The sequence below is a fragment of the Triturus cristatus genome, chromosome 11, assembly GCF_964204655.1.
Source record: "Triturus cristatus chromosome 11, aTriCri1.1, whole genome shotgun sequence".
In the NCBI taxonomy this organism is placed as follows: Eukaryota; Metazoa; Chordata; class Amphibia; order Caudata; family Salamandridae; genus Triturus; species Triturus cristatus.
Genome location: NC_140594.1, coordinates 66,913,004 through 66,937,486, shown reverse-complemented (window position 1 = coordinate 66,937,486; position 24,483 = coordinate 66,913,004).

The following is a 24,483-nucleotide window of genomic DNA, read 5'->3' as shown; positions in this document are numbered from 1 at the left end:
TCAAAGATGTTCAAAGTGTGTAGTTTAAAATAGATATTGGGATAGTAATGCTGCACCATGGTCTACGGCAATGAAAAGAAATCAAATAATGTGCAATCCATTATTTTACAGCAAGAGTTTGCCCATTGGTCCTGGAGGGTGTGATTCAGGTCAGCTGCAGGATTCTCAGTCAGATGAATTGTATGAACATTTATCCCATGTTAGTAAGCAGAACAGTATGGCCTGAGTCTGGCCAGAGCAGGTCAGTATTGGTCAATCCTGCTTTAAGGGCCCAATTGCCAAGTGTGTTCTACAAAAATACCTTTCCAGCATATGAATTGTAAAAAAGAACTCATGCTTTCTCGGTTCCCTTCATGCATATTTTCATTCTTTTGTATGTAGCAAACATATTTCTAAAGTTGGCAGTGAGAAAATGCAAACCACTTTTATGCAGGGCAATTGTAAATGACAGAAAAATACATAACCAACACCAAAAGACAAGAAGAAATAAAAAACGTACCTCCTTTGCTTCCCTATGACGTCCCAGAACAGAAGCAGGAACTGGAGCCACACACAGGTTCTCTCCCCTAAGCCAATCACAACGCTGCAATGCAGCATTGTGATTTGTCTGAGTGCTGTGGTTCGGCTCTCAGACTAGGAATGGGAGCCTGGGCATTTTCCTCACCACGTAGCGCTAAAGCCAGCCCTGTGCAAAGATCCGACCCCAGCAACAGGAGTCTTTGTGGCGCTCCTCTATCTTGCTCAGTCTCTAATCTGCCACCAGTGCCGTTTACCTTAATGCTATATTTATATACTCTTGTGACTGTTTTTAACTACAATAATACTGTATTGTTCTATACTCTTTTTGAGTATATCATTTGAAGCTCTAGTTAACTTATTCACATAACGTGTAAAGCGCTATGATACCTTCGGATTTACCTAGCGTGAACTATAGAACTAAAAAATAAATAAATCTGTTTTACCCTCACACTTTAGGTTTTGTCGCGTGTTGTTGTGGGACTTGTTATCTATCACTTGGAGGAACTCATTAGGAGTTTCCGGTTCAGCTCCAAGCATGAAGGTGGGACTTTCAGCTCCATAATTATCTGTTCCAGCCCAGTATTTCCCTGTGTTGTGATGGAGGGTTGACTGGTGCCTGTTGAAATTGGCGCCCAATGAGGGGCCACAAACATCTTTGTTTTTGCTGTTCTGCAGTGTGGATGTGTCCCATCACCTTTACCTGGCTTATGGGCTGTGGGCAAGAGACATCTTGTCACTGGAAATCGTCACTCGCCCCCAGGTTCCTGCTGAATCCCTTTGTGCCACAATGGTAGCTGCCAAGAACGCCCTGAGAACCGCTCCATCTGGAGATAAACACGAAAAGGGAAGTTAAACAGCGACAGTCTGTCAGGCTTAATAAGTATACCTTTTATTGAGCTGCTCCATGGTGACAGTGCACTTAATAGGGTCAATGCCACGTTTACTTGGAAGTTGAGCACACCATCAGATCGTGTTGGCTGTGATCAGTTCAAGAACTGCACCATAACACAAGGTTGGGCCCATGAATGTGAAGGTAAATTTGATGAGCACAGACTTCCGCAAGGTGGCTGGGACTCAGCAAGACAGCGCATGCATTGCATGGGGTCTTGAATGACGTGCAGCAATTGAAGGCCTGCATTAGGAACCTTACTGAGGGCTGGAACTGACTACAGCTTTCATGATTTGGCCATGCCAGTCCATCCTGCTCTGAAAGCAGCCCCTCAGCCTGTGGTCCACTGGGGAAATGCCAAAGTGGTAGTTTGATAGCAGGAACTTGCAAAAGCTGCCACTCGGCGGCTATGGCAACTCGTTTCCGCATGGCCTGAAGCTGTACCGTGGGATGGCAACTCCTTTCCGCACTGCTGGAGCGGTACCCTAGGATTCCAACTCCTTTCTGCACTGCCTGAAGCGGTACCCTGGGATGGCAACTTCTTTCCGCACTGCTGGACTGGTACCTTGGGATGGCAATTCTTTTCTGCACTGCCTGAAGCGGTACCCTGGGGTGGCAACTCCTTTCCGCACTGCTGGAGCGGTACCCTGAGATGGCAACTCCTTTCCACACTGCCTGAAGCTGTACCCTGGGATGGCAGCTCCTTTCCACTCTGCCTGAAGTGATACCCAGGGATGTCAACTCCTTTCCACTCTGCCTGAAGTGGTACCCAGGGATGTCAGCTCCTTTCCACACTATCTGAAGCGGTAACCTGGGACTTCTGGCAGCAGGGAGATGAAAGAGGCTCCATTGTGTTTGAAAACAACAGTAATTGGCTGCTGAGTCATGCTCGCTCGCTCCGACTCAGCAGCGGGAACCAGTGTCGCTGGGACCATTGTTTGACTAAGGATGCTGGCCAGTGGCATCAGCTCACTAAGATTATAGGGGCCCTAAAATCCAGGTCCATTTCCACCTGGATACCCTTTCAGGAGATTGGAACACTATACAAATCAATACAACATAACATAACATAGCATAACATATGACATAACATAGCATAACATAACATAACGTGAGCCCCTGATTACAAGTAGGTCAGATTTCCATGCAGATATTCCTGCTGTCCAGAATTACCATTACCTGCCAGAATCTCACATGCAATGCCATCTGTTATGAGTTAGACTCTTTGGAATGGAAAACAACTGTGTGTGCACAAAATGACCACCTTGAATTCCGCACCGTGGGGCACATTTACAAGTCCCTTTCGGCACAGGAACGTCACTTTTTTTGATGCTCCTGTGGAGATACGGGCTTTGCCTTATTTACAAGGCAGCGTTAAGCTACTTAATGTGCCTTAACACTGCCTTGTAAATAAGGCACTCTTTCACGCTATGCGTAGCGTGAAAGGGTGCCTTATTTACAAGGCACTATTTCACGCTATGCATAGCGTGAAAGGGTGCCGCTATGCATAGCGTGAAAGGGTGCCTTATTTATTTACAAGGCACTCTTTCATGCTATGCATAGCGTGAAAGGGTGCCGCTATGCATAGCGTGAAAGGGTGCCTTATTTACAAGGCACTCTTTCACGCTATGCATAGCGTGAAAGCGTGCCGCTATGCATAGCGTGAAAGTGTGCCTTATTAGGCAGCGTTAAGCTACTTAATGTGGCATAACGCTGCCTTGTAAATACGGGACCCTTTCACGCTATACATAGTGTGAAAGGAATGTGCAATGGGTGTTGTGGTGGGTGTTCCACCACAACACCCATTGATTTTGACGCTGCCCCATATTTACAAAGGTGGCGTAAATATGGGGCAGCGCCAACATTAAGGCCCACAAAAACTTGTCGTAAACAAGCGCAATGAGGAGAAATGCTTTATTTTTCACCATTTTTTGCTGTTTCTATGTGTGCTGCATTGTGCAGCACACATACAAACAGCAAAACGCCATGCATGATTGTTTATGCGCATGAAGGGGACATCTTCAATATTTCTATGGCTGGGTGCATGCTCTGCTCTTAAGGTCAAATCAGACCTCTTGCTTGACTCTCCTATTAACTTGCTGGGTTGTCCTTCTCCAAGTAGGATATCTGGTACCACACACCCTTTATCCCATCACAACATCATAGGTTTCACTCCTTGTTCCATGCTTCGCCCCTCAACAGCCTTCTCTTTGCTACAGATGAGCTGGTGTAAAGGCAAGGAGTGGAAGTGGCAGAAAATACACAGTATCCGGAGACTCCCAATTACTTTCTGTTCCTGTTGCCACCTTCATGTCGTCTGAAACTCGTGGTGACCAGGGCAAGGCCAGAAGTAGCCCAGGGCAAGCCAGGGCTAGAAGCTGCAATCCATAGTAACACCTAATTAATGTTCTTGGGGTCCGATTTACAAAGGTGAACTTAGACCTGAAGTGCAAATTTAGATCTGAAGTCTAACTTTACACCTGAGGCATAAGTTTACACCTAAAGTCTAACTTTGCACCTGAAGTCTAACTTTACACCTGAGGCCTAAGTTTACACCTAAAGTCTAACTTTGCACCTGAAGTCTAACTTTACACCTGAGGCCTAAGTTTACACCTAAAGTCTAACTTTGCACCTGAAGTCTAACATTACACCTGAGGCCTAAGTTTACACCTAAAGTCTAACTTTACTACTAGAAAACTTACTAGTAGCAAAGTTACTAGTAATAAAGTTACTAGTAGTAACTTACCTTTGTGAATACCGAAAAGTAGTAAGGTTACACTTTTGGTCTAACTTTGCCTTTGTGAATCGGGCCGCTTGTATTTTAGATTTAGTGCCTCAAGATGTGAAATCTATTTTGAATTGTCTGAAACTAGCATTAATAATGCAATTACTTACCGATACCTTTCATTACTCCGAGCCCAAGTCTCCTTGCCCTTCTGAAACTAGCATTAATGGCCTGCTTACTTACCCATAACTTGTATTACTCTAAATACCTTGGCACAGTCCACCCTCCCGTTCCCTTGGTTTTGGCCCCCACCGTAGAAGAGAAAAAAGGGGAGGGAGAACTCCCTTTATAATTGAAGCAGGAATAGTTCAGAAATGTTCTAAAGGGGCATCTTGCTATGTTTAGGGAGTTTGGCAACTGCTTTCTCTCCTGGGTGATACCCACCTCTTTGGTTCTCATTAGGCGTGTGGTATTTGGGTCGATAATCCCACAACCAGTAAATACAAATATGGCAGTGGGCGGAGTATGCTTGGTAAGGGAGTGCTTCCTGAACAAAAGAGAAATGATGGAGAAAAGGAAAGATAAGAGAGATGGATGAGAAGGAGGAGGAGAGAAAGATGGAATAATGGGAGGAAAAGGATGAAAAGGAATGTAGTGTGATGGAAACAGTGAAGGCAATGAAGAAGAAACATAGCAAAAAGGAAATGAGGTGTAAATGGAGAAAAACACATGAAAAAAAGTAGATTGGAAAGCTGTAAAGAAACATGAAAGATAATGACTTAAAAGAAACAAAACTAAGGATGGCTCACCTGGTGCCATTGGGATACAGTGTAAATGGGGGGTATTTAATTTTTTGGGCTTCTCCCTTGGGTGGAATAATAGATAATGAAGGGGATTGTGTGTTGTGCACCCTTTTCCAGAGATTGTCACTGATTCTGAGCGTGTTTGCCAAGTTTTCACTGGCAAATGTAACTCATGATTCTGATCTGATCGCAAATTCTTGTTTGTGCCTGAATCGTAATTGTTGGCAAACTTGTAATTAGGCCTGGGCAGAATTACAATTATGCTGGAGTAATCGGAGTAATTTAGGTAATTCTGCGTTACTCCTTCATGCGGAATTACCAATAATTACAATATTACTCATGCTTGTGTAATTAAGAATAATTTGGAGGAAAAATCCTACCACAAGAGCACATTTAGCGAGCGCTGCTCACGCACACCATTCGTGTTCTTTTGCATTTCACACTTTTTCCTGGCGCAAAATGCATCCTCACACACATTTTGAACGCAAGGGAGCATTTTTGCACTAAGGAGTAGCTCTAAACACAGAATTACTCTCCTTGTGTAATTCCACATAATATTCAGAATTCTTAGGTAATTCTGCATGACTACGCTACACGGATTTACACGAGTTCTGGCCACCCTATTCGTAATAAGGGCCTTAGTAAAGACTGCAACGAGCATGGCGGATAAGGAAGTTGTAGGAGTGAGAGTTCCTTCGAAGACTTGACCCGTCTATAGAGTCCGGTTCATGAAGCGGGTACACCTGGTCCTTGCACAGATACCTGACTTCTTGTGATCTACATCTGAAGAGGCCACCGTTGTGTGGCAGCTGCTGCCACTCTTGCAACTGATGAAGAAAAAATACCCTCTTTGTTTGAGGAAAGAAATGAAGAGGAACAGACAGCAAACTTCATGATTAGAAATGTAACAACAGGAGGGGGCGTGGTCTCGCGCCGCGTGAAGATGGCGGCTTGAGCGTTTGCTCCGCCCGTACGCGGAGATCTTCTTGGACCTGCAGCCTCTACTTTGACCCCTGAGGACCCCTTGAGGATGGGTCCCACTTGCTGAAGTGGCGGAGCAGCGAGTGTGCTCGCTCCGCCCGTTCTATTTGCCGTTTTCGGACCTATTGCTGCGGCGGTGTATTTCCCTCAGCTCTGGCGAGCGGCGGCCGCCATTTTGTGTAGTCTGCTAATGGAATGCTGCATGTAATGAGGTAAACCGGCGTTTCGGACCATGAACGCGCGGCATCCTTTCTTTTATTTTTTTTTCTGCACCTCATAACTTTTGCTCCTTTAACACTTTGGATTATCTATTGCCTGCTACTATGCCTTTCTGCGGAGGTTGATTTATGCCATGCCCTTCATGTCTTCGTGATCAAGTTGCGCCATGCTATTTTCACTGGCCCATACAGAAGTGTTACCAGTTGCTCCTTGGTCTCCTTTTTCATTCCTAGCCTCTTGGTTTTATTTTTAGCTGTGTCATTCATTGGTTCATGGACTAATAGTATTACTAGAGTGCCGACGGAGGGAGACGTTTTTTTTTTTCACGGCACATACTTCGTTCTTCTTTGCCGTTTTTGTCTTTTTTTTTCCTCTCTGCCTTAGTTTTCCTGGTCTTCGAAGACTTGTTGTGAAGTGTGGTGTTTTTTTCCTGTCGGATGACCAGACGGAAGTCTTTATTGAAGATTACCTCTCATCCGTCGTTCCATTCCAAGATGGCTGTGGAAGCCTCACACGTGGCCAGAGCTGTTTCTTCTGGTACAAAACCCAAAAGAGCCAAGAATGATCCTCCCTCACCGATTCTATCCTCTCAGAATCCTGTTCTTGACACTATTCTGGATGAAGTTCGGGGCCTTAAATCTTTCATGGCCACTACTAATGAGAAGCTTCAACTAATTGAGGATAGATGGATCAATATGGAGGCTAAGGTGTTTGACATGGAGCAACGTATAAGTGATGTTCAGGACTTGTCTACTAAAATTCCATTTTTGGAGCAGGAAATTCATCGTCTTAAGCTTCACACTGAGGACCTTGAAAATCGTAATCGGCGCAATAATCTGCGCCTTTATGGTTTACCAGAAAATATTGAGGGTCCAGACCTGCTTCTCTTCCTGAAGACATTTTTGTCTGAGCTTCTTGGTCTTTCCCCGAACCCTGCACTAAATATTCAACGGGCCCATAGACTTGGTCGCTTTCAACCTACTGCTTCTAAGCCTAGGGGTATTATCATGCTGTTTTTGGAATTCACTGACTTGATGCGGGTCCTTTCTGCTGCCAAAACAAAACGCCATCTGACTTGGTCTGGTCACAACATCTTCCTCTCACAAGACTTATCTAATGCTACCAATGCAAGGAGGAAGGAATTTCTGGCGCTTCGTCCACAAATGCGACAGTTGAACATTCGTTATGGCATCCTCCATCCTTGTTTGTGTAAAATTACACATGAAGGCTCCACTCGGTCCTTTGATGACCCTTAATGTCCTCTATTCTGTTACTATTACCTCTTAGTTTGGCTGTTCCTCATTTTTCTATTTTCATTGTTCTCTCTGCTGTTTCATCTTTCGTCGGCGCTGTTACGCCCCACGCGTCTGTCTTTGTTATTGTCTCTTAGATCTGGATATCTTTCCTTGATCTATCTTTTCTCTTTTCTTTTTCCATGCTCTCTTCCTTTCTTCGGTCTATTATCCTCCCCTTTTTTTTGTTCTTCTACTCATTTGATAATGTGCTGTTTGTTGCATATGTCCTTTGGAATTGTGTATTGTTTGAATATATATTTTTCCCATTTTGCTCACTTTTGGTGTTTCTTTTTTTCTAGTTGTTTCCCTGCAGTGTATCAGCTCCTTACGTATTGTAACCCTCCGTTCCTCCACTATGTGTAAGTTTGTCTCATGGAATGTTCGTGGTCTTGGCAACCCCGTCAAAAGACAGAAGGTACTTTCTCATTTATCCAAATTAAATTCTCAAATTTCTTTCCTTCAAGAAACGCACTGTACTGAAGAGGAATCTCTTAAGTTGAAGAGGCAGTGGGTAGGCCAAGTTTTTACTCCCCTGCCACTAGTAAGAAGGGGGGTGTTGCTATATTGTTTCATAAATCTTTATGTGTGCAAATTGTTTCTACGCAAAATGATGCTGACGGACGATGGGTAATGGCCAAGGTTGTTGTGCAGGGCAAGGATTTGGTCTTACTAAATATATATGGTCCAGTTAAACCAGACCCCAAATTTTGGCATAATGTTAAGGTCCTACTTTCATCCCTTGACTGTCCCAATATCATTGTTGCTGGTGATTTTAACCAATGGATGGATCCCTTTTCCGATAGACAATCTAGGTCCAAGTTCCAACCAGACAAATCCCACAAGGCGTTTCAATCGGCCATTACCTCTCGTCCTTTATTTGATGTTTGGAAAACGTGTAATCCGGATTCTCTTGAGTTCACATATTTTTCCAATGTTCACCATACACGTTCCAGGATTGACTATATTCTAGTTAGTAAATCCCTACTCCCGTCCATTCAATCCTCGGAGATTGGATCAATTTTTATCTCTGACCATGCACCAGTTCATGCTGTTCTGGATCTCTCATTAAGCTCCCAAAAATGTAGTCGTTGGAAGCTTAATAATGTTTTATTATCTGACTCCACTTTCATCCCAGAAGCTACCTCCTTTTTCAATGAGTTTTTTTTGTTTAACAAACCCTCAGCAACCTCTATTTCTAATAACTGGGATGCCTTTAAGGCCTCCTTCCGGGCTTTTGCTATTTCCTTTGTTTCTAGGAAGAAGAAAATTGCTCGGAATAAATATTTAAGTTTACTTCAACACCTTAAAATATTGGAGCATAATTACTTCTCTTCTAAATCTCCCTCGGCTCTTCATGAGCTCATTAAGGCCAAATCTGAATTGAACAAACTTGCGACTGTGGAAGCCTGTAATGTCCTACTCAAAATTAAATCCAAATACCATGGGGGGCAAAACAAAGCCGGTAAGATGTTAGCCAACTATTTAAAGATTAAATCTGAACGTAAAAATATTGGTCCCATTTTAAATGAATCCACTAATCGTTTGGTGTCCACTGATGAAGATATTGCTAATGTCTTTCATGATTATTATGAAGCCCTTTATTCTGATGACACAAATCCCTCTAATGAAAATTTAGATATTTTTTTTTCTGGCCTTCCCTCTCCTCCTTCCCTACCCAGTAAATTTGACTCACTGGAGAAGGAAGTTACTGCCCAAGAAATAACTAACGCTATTAAATCTTTAAAAACATCAAAGGCTACAGGACCGGATGGATTGTCGGTTGAATTTTATTCTACCTTTACATCGACTTTTGTTCCTAAACTTCTGACATTATATAACTCTTTTATTACCTCTGGCTCTTTTATGGATGCCTTAATAATTATTATTCCCAAACCCGACAAAGATCATTCCATGTGTAAAAATTATCGTCCGATTCCATTAATCAACTATGACTGTAAAATATTTGCAAAGATTCTTGCTATTCGTCTTGAAAGTCTTCTCCCACTATTGGTTAAGACGGATCAAGTCGGATTCATTAAGGGAAGATTAGCTGCTGATAACGCTCGAATGTTTGCAAATGTTATTTCTCTTGCAAAAAAACGTAAATCTCCTCTTGCGGCATTGTCCCTTGATGCCGAAAAGGCTTTTGATCACATCAACTGGCAATTTATGTTCAGAACCCTTCATTGGTTTGGTTTCGGTCCAATTTTCATTTCCTATATTAAATTACTTTACTCATGTCCACGGGCCAGTATTTTTGTAAATAATCACTTCTCACAATCGTTTCCATTGTCCCGGGGTACACGTCAGGGCTGTCCTCTCTCCCCTCTGTTGTTTGTTCTTTGCCTTGAACCCTTTCTTGAGCGTATTCGAACCAACGTCCTTATAGCTGGCTTTGCGTATAACTCCTTAGAAATTAAATTATCAGCTTATGCTGACGATATATTAGTTTATATGGCGGATCCTCTTACCTCCCTCCCTCCCTTCCTGGATGAGGTTCGCTTGTACTCCAGCATCTCGGGTTATAAGTTAAATCTCTCTAAGACAGAAGTTCTTCCCCTGAACTCGTCATGCTATCAATTTATGTTTGACAATACTAGTTTTGCATGGTGTCCCACGAAAATTAAATATCTAGGTATTTGGTTTTCCACCTCCTTACCTGCCACAATTAAATATACATTTGCAGCATTAGTTACTAAAATTCAATATTTGCTTCTCACATGGACCCCCCTCTTCCTTTCCTGGTGGGGCAGGCTAGATACTAATAAAATGATGATTGTTCCTCATGTCCTTTATATATTATCCATGTTGCCAATTCGCATCCCCATTTCATATTTGTCACAAATCAATTCCATTTGTGTAAAATTTTTGTGGAATAAGAAACACCCCCGCATTTCCCTCATGAGACTTCAACGCCCTAAGTCTGAAGGTGGAGTGCGTTTTCCCGATTTTAAGGCTTATCACTCAGCCTTTATAATTAAACAGTCCTTTGCTTTATCCTTTGATTTTGCTGAAATGCCTATTCCAAGATGGATTGTTTTTGAACGTTTCCTTTTCAGAATGTACTATATATGTCTAATTGTACTTTCTTATCCACTAACCCTATTATAAAATATTCTCAAAATGTATTATATAATGTTTTTGCTAAGGGTTTAACTCCTTTTCAATGCTTTCTATCCTCTACTATATGGTATAATAAATATCTTAGATACAAGGGTAAGTCATTTTACTACAAACATTGGAAGGAGAAGGGTATTATTTTTGTTTATCAATTAATATTCCAACACTCTGTTATTTCCTTTCCTGATTTGCAGATGAGATTTCAACTGCCTGATACCTCGCTTGCCGAGTATCTTCTAATTTCAGCTGCTTTACAAGTACAGCTAGCCTCTTTTGTTTCTCCTACAACCACACCATCCCTTACTCCCCCAACACCTTTATATAGTCTATTTCCGGTGCATAAACCTAAGGCCGCCCTTATTTATAAACTGTTGTTGTTGCATTTAACTGAGAGATCTAAATCCCCTATTGAGCTTGCTTGGGAAGTAGACTTATCCCTTTCATTTTCTGTTGATGTATGGGATAAATTATGGTCTAACTTATTTAAAATTTCTGTTGCGGCTCGTATAACTCAATCCTTATATTTTATCTACAATAGAGCTGTTATTACTCCTATTTGCATATCCAAGTTCTCCCCTTCCACGTCCCCACTTTGCTGGTCTTGTTCTGAGCATACAGGTTCTTTGAGACATCTACTTTATGATTGTTCAAATGTATTGATTTTCTGGAAATCTGTATGGTCAACCTGCATGAACATTTTTCATTGTAATCTAAATTTGTCATTACAGAATGTTTTTTTAGGTTCCTCTTCATCTGATTTGGATGACTCTATTTCTGTTTCCTTGTTGTTTGACCTTTTTATTGCATTGGCGTTCAAAGTTATTTTATCTTGCTGGAAGGATAACTCGAAACTATCTTCATTAATGTGGTGGAATCTCATTTGCGACGAGCATCAGATTGCTAGTGTTTCTTCCTCTGCCCTTTCTCAAAAAATTAAATCTGATCTCCTTTGGTTACCTTTTACATCTTATCTTACTTCTCATGCTCCTATCCCCTAAATTGATTTCTCTCTTTGTATTTTATCTGATCCTAGGACTTTTGCTAGTTCATAATTTATATTCTATCTTCTCTTTCTTTTTTATTTTTTATTTCTTCCCTCTTTCTCTTTCTCGTTTATGTTTTTTTTTTTCTTTCTTATTTTTCTGTCCTTTACCCTCCTTTTATCTCCCTTTTCTCTTTTACTTTGGTTTCCTTTCTTTTCTTCTTTTCTGCTCCGGTTTGCTCATGTGTATGGGATTTTTCTTCTCTATTTTGCATTTTATTAACTGATTTTATATAAATTGTAAGTTTGTTTCTGATTGCTTAATTGTCTGTACTCCTTTTGTATTTTATATCTTGTTTTTTTTTTGCAAAATTTAATAAAAATTTCTTAAACAAAAAAAAAGAAATGTAACAACAGAGAAACTGATTAAATATTGTGCAGTCCAGTTATTAGGTTTGGAGGCTACCAAAATCTTATGATTTTATCAACATTATATATATAACATGCTTACTTTTAGGGACTGTATCCAGCCCTCTGGTCGTTGGTCTCTTACTGTGGGTCATTCACATTTTTCGTCCAGCCCTGCAGAATACAGTATGGAACCGTGGGTCAGTCCACTTCCGGAGTTGGATACCTGTACTGTGAGTATCAGCATTCTGTCCTTTCACAAGGAGTTCATTCACACACAAAGTAATTCCCAAGTTTATTATGGCAATGTGTGCTTTTTGAGTCCAAAAACTAGTTTTGCTTTACAAAGTCAAAAGGCTGTCAGGCAGTGTCAGACCTATTGGCTTTCCCAGTGCTTGTTTGAGCAATGACGAAGACCAGGACACGACAATTGGCAGGGACCAGCATATACACCAACTCACCTACCAATCAGAAGGGGGGATTATTATAATCCCTTGTTGGAGATGCACAGCTCTTAATAGGTGCTACATTCCCATACAGAAAGTTTTGATATTAAACGGAAGTGTACATGCACATATTGGACATAAAATGAAGATATGAAAAATCGATCGATCATCCAAGGTTTGAGAATGCCATATTTCGTTTTTGTTTATTTTAAGCATTTGTGATTTTTATAAGGTCCCCTGTGCAGCTTAGCTGCCACTTCATGGCTCTAGGGCGGGACGGGCTCAGTCACACTGAAGTCAGCCAGGGATTGGCGGTTTACAGTCTCCTGAGATGGTCAGTGGATCTGCTGGTCCAGTCTCCGGTTGAGGCTTGGTGTGACCTTCATGACGATGATGATGATGGAAAGGTTTTGTTCAGAGGGAGAAGGAAAGAGCCCACATCTTCTCTTCAGATCTTCATGCAAGAGACTGTGAAGAGTCCACCGCCTTCGGCTGCCTGTGTAGTGGGAAGAGTCGTCACTGTGGGTTATTTGATGACATTAGGGAATATTAGGAGATGGCCTCAAAAGGACAATGGAGCCAGTGAATCTCTAGTGCTTATAGGAGGCAGGGACATTGTTCGAGTCCCAGTGTCCACAGAAGGGGTTTCCAGAGGGTGGCACCATGTACTTGGATAACCCTTCCTCCAAGCCTTTCGTAGCTTGGTATGTGGATGTAAGGTCAGTCCTGAGGGGGGGACTCGCGCCCACAGGTTCAGTTGCCACAGCCTGAATATCTTCTAAAGATATCCCTTTGATTAACTGTGAAGCCACTGGGGCGATTGAAGTTGAAAAGTCTGTTTTTCAATGTATGCAAAGTTCAATGTAAAATTGTGCAACTTTTTGCCCCATTCACAATAAAACAGGCACTTTACAGAACACAGTTAGGACTACATTCTATCTTTCACAAATTAGAGGTACTTCGTATTTTTATCCAATTTTCAATTCCAAGGTCAGCTATAAAACACATTCTGCCCACGCAGTTTTAAGTTGAATTTGATCGGGTATAATAGCCGAGCCGGTATCTTGGCTCCAAAAATCATGATGAAATATTTAAAGTGTCGTCGCCCTGTGGAGTTGTAGAAGGAACCCGGCTCCCTTCGTGGGCTAATGCTTGTCATGACGTTGAGTTATATATATTGTAAAGCGCTTAGTTCTGATGGACACATCCTTTCTAGGTGAGGGCACCGTTGCTCAATCTCCCTTACTTCCTGACGTCATTTCCGGGAGGCTCGAGTGCTCTTCTTATGTTTCCCCTGAATATTACTCTCATGCTCTCCTGTACATTGATTTTCAAAAGACAGGTTCTTGCAAACACTTGCAGTTTGTTGAAGGTATTTTGAGAACTCTTTGGTGTGAGATTGAACCAGTTCACCCTATTGGCAACAACAGAGGTCGAATTGGCTGGAATCCTATCTTTTGAGGCAACCTGAGGAGTGCTTTGGGCCATTCATGCAAGTCCAGAGAGAAAAGAGTTGAGGCAGGGGTGTGAAACAGACCTGCGCAGCCTCAGCGTTGGGGGGAGCGAGGGGGGGGGCGCGTTCGCCTCCACTGCACTATGAGTGAACCACACAGCACTTGGGGCGGCCTCTCTGGCTCCCCAAAGCTGGTAGAAAAAGTAAACCTTGCAAAGTGATATTATTGTGATAGGTGCTGAGGAATGGCCCAGAGGGAAGGCTCCTGAGGGCCTGTCACAGTGACCGGGCCCAGCCAGGCTGAGAGAGAATCCTAGTAGAGGCCAGAGAGTGGCAGACAGGGGACGAGGGACAGTGGGCCAACGTTCTAAGAAACTACAGGGTTGAAGAAGAGGCCAACAAGACATAGAAACAGGTTTACGCGAGAGCAGAGTGAGGCGTGAAAGAGACAAAGGGGAGAGAAAGCAAGAAGGAAAGAAATGGGGGGAGGGGGGGACAAAGAAAGACAGAAGCAATAGACACAGATGGAAAGAGAGGGACAGGCAACAGGGACGAACCCCGGAGATAAACGACAGAAAGAGAGCAGAATAGGTAAAATAAGGCAGGAGAGATGAAGAAAGAAAGAGTGGGGGAAATGAGAGAGACGAGGCAACTGCAGGGCAGTGGAGAGACAGTAGATGGAGACGTGAAGAGGAGAGAGACAGACAATACAATGTTGACAAGTGAGAGCATAGACACGAGAAGTTAAACCAGGGTGAGTGAGTTAATAGGTGTTTTGTCTTGAAAAGTTATTTGAACAAATTGCATGCATTATTTAACACACTGCATGCATGAAAACTATTTCAGCAAACTTATAGAATGCATGCATGTTCCTAACACTAAAGTAATGGACATATTTGAATGTGGCATCATATTATAGGCATGAATGTCGCGAGAGCAATCTACTTGGGCGTAACACAAGACCCTATGGTGCAGCGAGGGACCCAACCCTTCATGAGAAGGGCCCCATTCACCCCAGGCTCAATGAATATCTGAGACACATGGGAGCCTTGGGGGCCCTCATCCCACTCTGCAGGGGGCACCGTCCTTTTGGAGTACTCCACTGATGTTAGGTCACTCGTCAGATCTCTTTTGGGCTCTTCTAGCTCTTGCCCTCCAGGGATAAACCTCTCCCTCCGCCCAGGAGCACTCTACACCAAGTGGCGTGAGTGAAGCGCCGTGACTAACCTTAGGAGGGGACTGTTTATTGTTAGTAGTTTACTCCATAGAATGCGCCGCTCTACTCAAAGGCTGTCGAGATTTCAATGAATGCGTAGATACATATTTATTTTGTTTTTCCTACTGTATATCTTTCTAGGATGGTGTTGGCAATGCCAATGTAGTCCAGAGAAGAGTAGTTGGCCCTGAAGCCAGGCCGCTCACCTGAAATACTTCCTAATATTTTTACCCAAGATTGGAGGTGCTTGAGAATATTTTTGGCTAAAACTTTGCTGACCGAATCAAAATGGCAATTTAACAGTAGCCCTCAGGGGTGTTTTTCTGGCCCTTCTGCACAGAGATAGCACAGTACCACATATCCACAAGTTTGGGATCCTGACTTTCCTGTAGCAGCGATGGATTACTGGAGCTAAGAACATGCGCCATACGATAGGGCTCCCTTCCATCACTGCAATCAGTGTTCGGTCTGGGCCCATTGCTCCCCAATAAGTTGGCCCCATATATTGCCAACAGTCTCCCCTGAAGTCAGGGAGTCTTAGGAGTGGGACTCAAGTGTTGCGACAAATTCCTGTGGCTATGAAAAGATGTCTCCTTCTGATGCAGGGATGGCTGCTCACTGTTCTTCACAGGGTGTAAATCTGAGAGGTAGTTGGACCATTCTTGATTTGGGATGGCCATTGCTTTAATCTTAGTTTCAAGCCACCGTGCTGAAAATTACATGCCCAAATGCCTGGTTATTTCTCGATCCACCGCAGCGTATTGATCAATTAATTTGGCTCCATTTTCCAAAATGATTGTAAGTGGCCTAAGGGGTATTCAGACAGAATATCGAGTTGCAAATATCGACTATGAATATTTGATCTCTCCGCAATATCGACAGACAATAATATTGAGTCTGAAATTTCATGACATGGAAATATCGACATCAAGAATACCGATGTCAAGAATATTCAGTTAAGTAATATCGAGTTTCAAAATTAAAATTCCGATGTCATTAATATCATTTGCAAAAATATAGTTGTTTGAAGTATCGTTTTTTATTTATTGTTATGTATTTTACTATATATTTTAAATGTTTATGATGTCATTTTTTTTGTTTAAATATTGTTTATGTTTCTTACTATACCAGTTACATATTTAGGGGCCGATTCCGATCTCGGTCGGAAGGGCGCCGAATCGGATTCGGCCTGAAAAACTACAAGCCGTACGCGTGTTTTCCGGCCGACTCGTACAGCTGTACGAGCGAGCAAGTACGATGCGAGCTACATGAGATTCACCGACCGAGTCATTTCCGGGTCCAAACCGCTCCGTACGTCCCGGTCGGAAGCTAACCGTGGCGTGCAATGGATGCGATTTACAACCGAGCCAGTACGATGCACGCGTCGGACAGCCTGTGCGAGCCGGAGTGTCCGGCTCGCAAAAGCTCCCGGAGTCGGACTTTGGGGTCCGCGTCGGACCCCCTGACACCCGCAGCCCTACGACTCGAACACAGGGGGAGACCTATGGGTCTCCCCAACACAGGCATGTATGGTGCGGATGGCACCGACACATACCCACTGTAGGGGGTGCACTTGTTCGAGACGTACCCATTCAGTCAATGGGAGCCCATGTACGCGTCGTACGACCGGCTCCCATTGACTTCTATGGGAGTCCGACCGAACCGAGTCCGACAGCATACGTGCGCATCGTACTCGCTCGGTCGGACTGTAGGGGTCCGGCTCGGTCGGAAAACACTCCGGATCAGACTCGGTCGGAGTGCTTTCCGGCCCGGATCGGAATCGGCCCCTTAGTAGTTATGAAATCTAATTAAATTAAATTTTGTGTTTTTCAGTTCTGTAGCGGGCTGTGGGTTTATAGGGGTATATGGTGGGAAGTAATATAATTATAATAAATTAATGAATATTATGTATTTAATAATATTTATTCAATTATGTTAATTGTGCCATACATTTTTTTAATGTAAATGTTTTGCGCGGGTTGTGGGGTTTATAGGGGTAAAGGGTGGGCAGTAATTTATTTTTAATCAATTAATAATTAGTTGATAATTAATATTAATGAATTAATAGCTAATTAATTATGTTAATTGCTCAATCACATGCTTGTAGGTGCCGGTTGTGGGGTTTACTGGGGTAAAGGGTGGGAGTTAATTCATTTTAATTAATTAATAATTACTTGTTACATTTTATTAATTATTTAATTGCAAATTAATTACTTTAATTATGTTAATAATTATTTTTAGCTTAATTTTAGGTGGAGGGTGTCGGGATTATAGGGGTAAAGGGTGGGAAGTTAATTAATTTTAATGAATTTGTATTTGGTTTTTAATAAATAATATTGGTTTAACTGATAATTAATTATGCTAATTGTGCAATTTTTCAAAACATTATTTCAGATGTGGGATTTTGGTTTTGTAGCGGTATGGGACGGGAAGTAAGTTAATTAATACTAATGATTTTTTAAGTAATATTACTTATTAATTTGATAATATATTATGTTAATTGTGTAAATAATTTTCTGTTAAATTTGTGTTGTGTGTTTTGTGGGGGCATACTGTGAATAATGCATCAATTAAAATTCATTAATAATTAATATTCAATTAATTTTAATTGGTTTGTTGATACATATTTATATTAATAGTGTATATAAGTTTTTGTTTTAGTTACGTTTTAGGTGCAGGTTGTGAGTTTTGTGTGGTTATAAGGTGGCAAGTAACTAAATTTAATTTATGTAGTACATTTTTTTTGTTAACAGATATTTTCTAAATAAAAAAGTTTATTTGTATGAAAAATATTTTTGTATTTTATTTATAATAATAGTTGTATGTATTTGTGATATGTATTTAACATTGTAATACTTTTTTTATACATTTTTAATATTAAATACATTTTTATTTTTTATTCAACATCTTTATATTTTAATTTATTTCGTTTTTTAAAAATAATTTCATTTTGTTCCAGATATTTTATTTGTTTTTAATGTTGCACTGACTGCAGTGGAAATAGTCGATTTTCCCCCTCTGCAATCGACCACTTTCCCTACTGTTGCACTGACTGGAGTGGAAAAAGTAAATTTTACCCCTCCGGAAACCAACACTTTCCCTAATATTGAACTGACTAGAGAGGGAATAGTAAATGTTACCCCTCCACAATCCAACACTTTCCCTAGTGTTGCATTGACTGGAGTGGGAATAGTACATTTCACCCCTCCGCAACCCAACACTTTCCCTAGTCTTGCACTGACTGAAGTGGGAATAGTACATTTTACCCCTTTGCAAACCAAATCTTTCTCTACTGTTGCACTGACCGGAGTGGGAATAGAAATGTTTACCCCACCGCAATCCACATTTTTCCCTACTGTTGAACTGAGTGGAGTGGGGATAGTTAATTTGATCTCTCCACAATTCAACACTTTCTCTACTGTTGGATTGAGTGTAGTGGGAGTTGTAAATTTTACAGCTCCAGAGTATGACACTTTGGGCCCGATGTGGATGTCGGGTGGAGAGACTCGGGCCAGCAATCGCAGGCTCTTTGACCGGCCTCCTGAGCTTTCCCTCCCACCACCGTATTTTGATTACGGAGGCCAGAGAGAAAACTGCAAGGGAATTCTGCTCCTCTTCCAACTGGCTATGTGAGCTTGTGGTAATAGGAGCGGAATAGTAATCCCTTCAATGATGGTGGAGACAGCCTCGGCTCCACCATCGGGATTACGATGTCAGTTTCTGACAGCCTTTCCATGTTGGCCTTTCTGACATGGAAAGGCTGTCAGAAAGCGACACTGGGGTCACTAGCATGGTCCCGTTCCTCCTAACCCTCTGGTTATGGATCTGGGGGGTACCTATGGTACCCCCTGAAAATCCATGCACTGTTTGTCAGGCACCGTGAGGTGCCTGCCACACGGTGCATGGATTTTCACAAACTCCCATCTCTCAATGGGATCTTGTGCGGTGGGCAATTTCCGCCCACCGCACAAGCTCCCACGGAGAAATGAAAGTGTGTGACCGCACCATGTGCAGTCACATTGTAATCAGGTGTGCGAAACCACTGACCTATGGTCGGGGGGTTTACTTACCGAAACGTTGTTGGTTGGAGGAAACCACGACCAACATCGTCATGAGGGTCAATGTTTACTCTTGTATAAATTGTAGTGGGAATAGTATATATATTAATTTAACATTTACTTGATATTGTCTAAATTTATATAAATATGTTTTTGGTTATTAAAAAATGATAAAATTTATAATTATTATTGGTTTAATATTTTATTTATTTTTAATAAATTTACATTTATTTTGTTTCATTATTTAAATATATTTAAAATGGTTTAACAAAAAAAAAAAATCTTATTGGATATATGTATACATTTATATTTGTTCTATAATTACATTTAAAACAGTTTTAAATTATAATATAGATTACAAATATTATTTAATAATATTATTAAATTAGCTATATGTAAATAAAGATATATATTTATATAAATATATACATATATATATATATATATATATATATATATATATATATAGATATATATATATAAAATGTTTATGTTTTTAGGCAACAACAAAGTAAAACGTTCATTCAGGGGATCAGTTTGCGAGCTTAGATGTGAACAAGGGGACTTTGTTCTCCGAAACACGTTACTGGATTAAAATCTAAGCTCGTAAACTGATCCCCTGAGTGAGCGTTTTACTCTGTTGTTGCCAAAAAGTTATGACACGTGGGCTTCACCGGCGCACGCTCCAATACCACTGAGTGATTGGGGGCAGAAGAAGCACTGCATTTACTTGAATATATATATCTTAATATATGCTCGTTTTACATTTTTGAAATATTAGTTGTTATATTTTTCCCAAAACAATGTGAATACATTTTATTGTATTACATTAGTATTATTATTTAATTTTATGAATGTTTGCAATTTAAATTTAGATATATTTAAAAATCGATATTTTAGACAACTATATTAGTTACAATGATATTTTTTTTCTAATATTTTTGTAATTTCAATTATAAGTATAGGAAGTCGATATTTTTGACTCAATATTTTTGACTCAATATTTTTGTATGTAGCTGTTTAGTAATCGATATTTTGTCAGTGAGCCTGCCTAAGGATCAATCTGTTGATTTTGACAGCGTGACAGCGATCAGCTTCATCTCTTGAGTAGGTGGAATGAATTTCAGCCTAATTGATGTACTTTCTCATGTAATTTTATTGACAAAATTGTTCATACAAATTTCCAAATTTGTTATTGAGTCACCACTGTTACCAAGCAGATTGCATAGAGAAATACCATTTTTTGGGACCAGTGAATTTTTCCTTTGGATTTTGGAATCTCCAAATCCCCTACACATAAATTTGATTCTGAAATCTTTTTGTTGTGGATCTTGTATGTATTGGTGTTCAAATAGTGTGAACCTAGCTCAAATATAACAGAGTTCTGTACGTTACTTGGAGACGATCTACAATATTGTGTACATCAAGTGGTGATTACACAAATACAATTCACACCCTTAGGCACATAGGGATAAATTGGGTATGCCCAGATGTGGGTCTCTTGGTCATTGTGCCACTGAAACCAAGCTGCACACAATGAATGAGCCCCAATCAGGGCAAACCCAGCCTTAGGTAGCTTGTGTTCTGGTTCAGAGAGAGGGCATAGTTCGGGCTGTACTCTTCCGATTGGAGCAGAACCATGGCTGGTTTGCCTATTGCTTGGTCTAATCCAAGTTGGCATGGTGGGCAAAAGGACTACGGGTTGGAATGCTATCCCGAGTGGTTGCCAGTGGTTAGTCTAATTGCAAGCATTGCTCCCATCGCCTTTTGTGTCTTTGTCGTAACACTCAAAGTGGCTAAGGGTATGACCAGAATGCAGTCCTGTGCTCACTGTTCCACTGGAGCCAAGCTACACCTGACCGTCGAGCCCCAATCAGGGTAAAAAACATCTTGGGTTGCTTGTGTTCCGGATCAGGGAGGACCTGTCTGGCAGTTTGTGCTCGATTTCCCTATTGGAGCAGAAACTGATTTGCATATGGCTCGGTTCAAACTGAGGGGGCATGGTGGGCAAAACAGTGATGGTTTGAAATGCCTTTGCTAGGGATTGGAAGTGGTTAGACAAATAGCAAACATCCCTCCTGTCATCTTTTCTGTGGTTGAAATCAAGAGATTTGCCCAGAATCACACAATGTTGAATCAAGCAACGAGGCTGGGATTCAAACCTCAGTCCCCAGGTTTCCAAGTCCCCTGGTTCCAAAGCTGTTAGGCAACATCTCCTCCCAGATTCATATAAAGTATTGAATGATTGCATAACAAATATTCATGGATAATAAGATGTGATAAAAAGTTGCACATTTCATATGAAGAGATAATGTGGTCTATTTGGGTGCTCTTTTGCACTGGCCTGTCAGACAAGTCCCCCTCCACTCGACCACTTAATAGGATGCAACTCAATTCCAATATCTTCTTAATTAATCTAGGTCCAGACTCATCTGCCTTACTGCGTTGCGGATACAAGGATGGAGGAATGGTCCATGCCTCGTCTACTTGTGCATAACTGTGAGTTTTAAGAATATGCTGCCTGATGTGCTAAAATGTGGTTGCAATTTGCGACCAGATTGTTGCGACCACTAAAGAATTTACTGAGCCGAGCTATGTAGAAATAGGTTGGTTGGCTAAATTCCAAATCATAGTGGGTCGCAATCTGACCTACCTCCTGAGTATTGATAAGGTAGGTGCCAGTGGCAAATTGTGACTTTGTTTGATTGGTGTCTCAGAATTCGACAGATAATCACGTTTCATTCATCTGTAAATAACCCTACAATGTCTACATTTGTTGAAAAGTCTAATAATCAGGGCTACTGGAATGAGTCAATCATGTGGACACACCGTATTCCGCATTATTAGGGATTTGCCTCGTTTACCACCTAATCCATCATCTTCTACATAATCTGCAGATTTAAACAAAAAAAAACATATTTCTAACTCAAACAGCTCACACGCTAAAAATGCAGTGACAGGTGTTGCTGCGCAATGAGAGGCCTGTTTCAAAGGTTGACCAGTCCTCTTTCTGTTACTTATTGCTTTATTTGAGTGTTAAACTGGTGCTAATGCGGTGAAAATGTTGCCAAAACTGTATTAACGTGTAAAAATGACATAATAAAGAAGTAACACTTCATCAGTAAAAATGTTCTGCATTATGCCACATGATTTGTCTTATGTATAATCAACCCTGCAGCATAGTTTGGTCCTTCCCGCCACATAATTACAGTTGCCCTACTAAAAACAAGCCTGGTGGGCAGGCTTAATTAGCTGAACGTTTGATTCTGAAACGTGGTGATCTACAGGGGAACAGCCATTACATTGTGGCTGTTAGCCCGCTGGTCATTACAAAGCAAGCGTTACCACGCATGCGTTGTAACAACGCATAGTTTTCACTATGCATTTTTTGCCAAAGCATTTGCTTTTACCACGCATGCCTTTACAACGAATTTCGTTGTAAAGGTATGTATGGTAAGAGCACATACGTTGTAAAATAAAATAGGCGATTCTATTGCAGGACCGGAGGCTTCGGATTATGCTATCTCTTTCTTTACTGTGAAACACAGCAGCCAATAAAAACATTAAATTTAGTTATGACAGCACTACATTGTCCATGATGCTTTGCATCTGTCACGCCTCCTTAGCCCTCCATAAGAGCCCTAAGCACAGTCCCATCATCCTCTTTCTTTGCTGATCACAGCAAGAGATAAGTACCCCATCTATTGCTTTTGACAGCATTGTGATTATTCTGTTTGACAGGCAATTAGTTTGATGACGGTATATATTGCTGCAATGTGTTCTTTTCCACGTACTGTTCGTTGGGGTATTTCGTAATTAGTTGCATACTTGCTAGTGATCGCGCGCATCGCGCGCAGAGACTGGACTTTGTCCCTGGTGGCAGCGGCCTGCATGGTGTAATTTCCTTTGATGGGCAGAGCGCGTTGGAGCGCGAGTGTACCGGACCATTTCTTAGTGGTTTTTGGCCTGTTATCGGCTGCCCATTAAGCGCTAGTGTGTCCTGGGCTCCCCTCATCGCCCGTTCACTACGTTGGAGCCGTGTGGTTCACGGCCGGCGTGCGCGGCACAAGCGAACCCATTGGGCTCCTTTTGGGCTCGCGTTGGGCTGCGCACACCGTGCTCGTCCCGGGTGAAGTATTTTCACCGCGTTTCGTCAAGTACGGTTGGTTGGAGGTGACGCCTGATCGACTGTAACAGAAATTTGCCTTGGAGGAGTGAGCACACGCTCCAGTATATATTGAATTGGCTCCTACGCCTATTGGGGCTGTACAAACAATTGAGTACAGCTTTGCTGAGGGGGCCTGGTACAAACTTTGCCAAGCTTTGCAGAGTGTGCAACGTGGGCTGCCCCCCCCCCCCCTTACTCCTCCTTATTGATTATTGCCTATACAGACTTGGACATTATATATATATATATATATATATATATATATATATATATATATATATATATATATATTTATATATATATATATATATATATATATACATATATATATATTTACACACTACAGTCTTGTAAGTAAAATGGATGACTGGGTGAGATATGATGACGATCAGGAGGAGATCTATTATGAGGGACAGCAGGAGACTGTCCTTGAAGATAATATTCTGGAGGCTCTGGACGCTTCCGTCCAATCCTCGGTGAACAAGGCTATTGAAAGCACAGTACCAAACACTGTGCAACAGACTTTGGCTGCTGCACTTAAACCTATTACTATGCAGCTTGAAAGCTTTGCTAAACGTCATGGTTTTACTAAAGGTAAATCAAAGAGTACTCCTCCAACTTCAGGCACTGCTTCGGAGAGTTCATGGCCTCATGCCAGCGCGCTAAAGGGTTTAACCCCTGCCCCAACGAGAGAGCATGGGTACTCTACTGGTGGCAAGGCAAAAAGTAAACAGAGAGTATATCCAGATACCGATACCACCAATACCGATACTGATACTACCACTACGGATGAAGAGTCCCCTCCCAAGAAGAAGGCAAAAACGGTGGCTCCTGCCACTTCGGAAGGGGCAACCAATACTCCACTTAATTTCAACCCTAGCGATATCGTACACCCCAGATCTTCGGATTGGGCTCCGGCGCCAGAGGTTACCGAGTATCTTCACGAAAACCTTCGCAAAGGTTTTGATAAGGAGGTCCGTAACCGGCTCAGGTCTGAGTGTCCTCGGCCTGACTTACCAGACAGGGTGGCAGAGACCCCAGAGATAGACGTAAGTCTCCTCACTTTTCTCAAAAAGTTCGCAAAGGATCCTAAGAAGGGAATCGACCGCGCTTGGCGCGGGTGTCAAGATAAACTACTTGACGTTGTGGGACTGCTAGCAAAAATTCTGGAGATGGCCCTGGTGGCCAAGGAAGCCGCAAC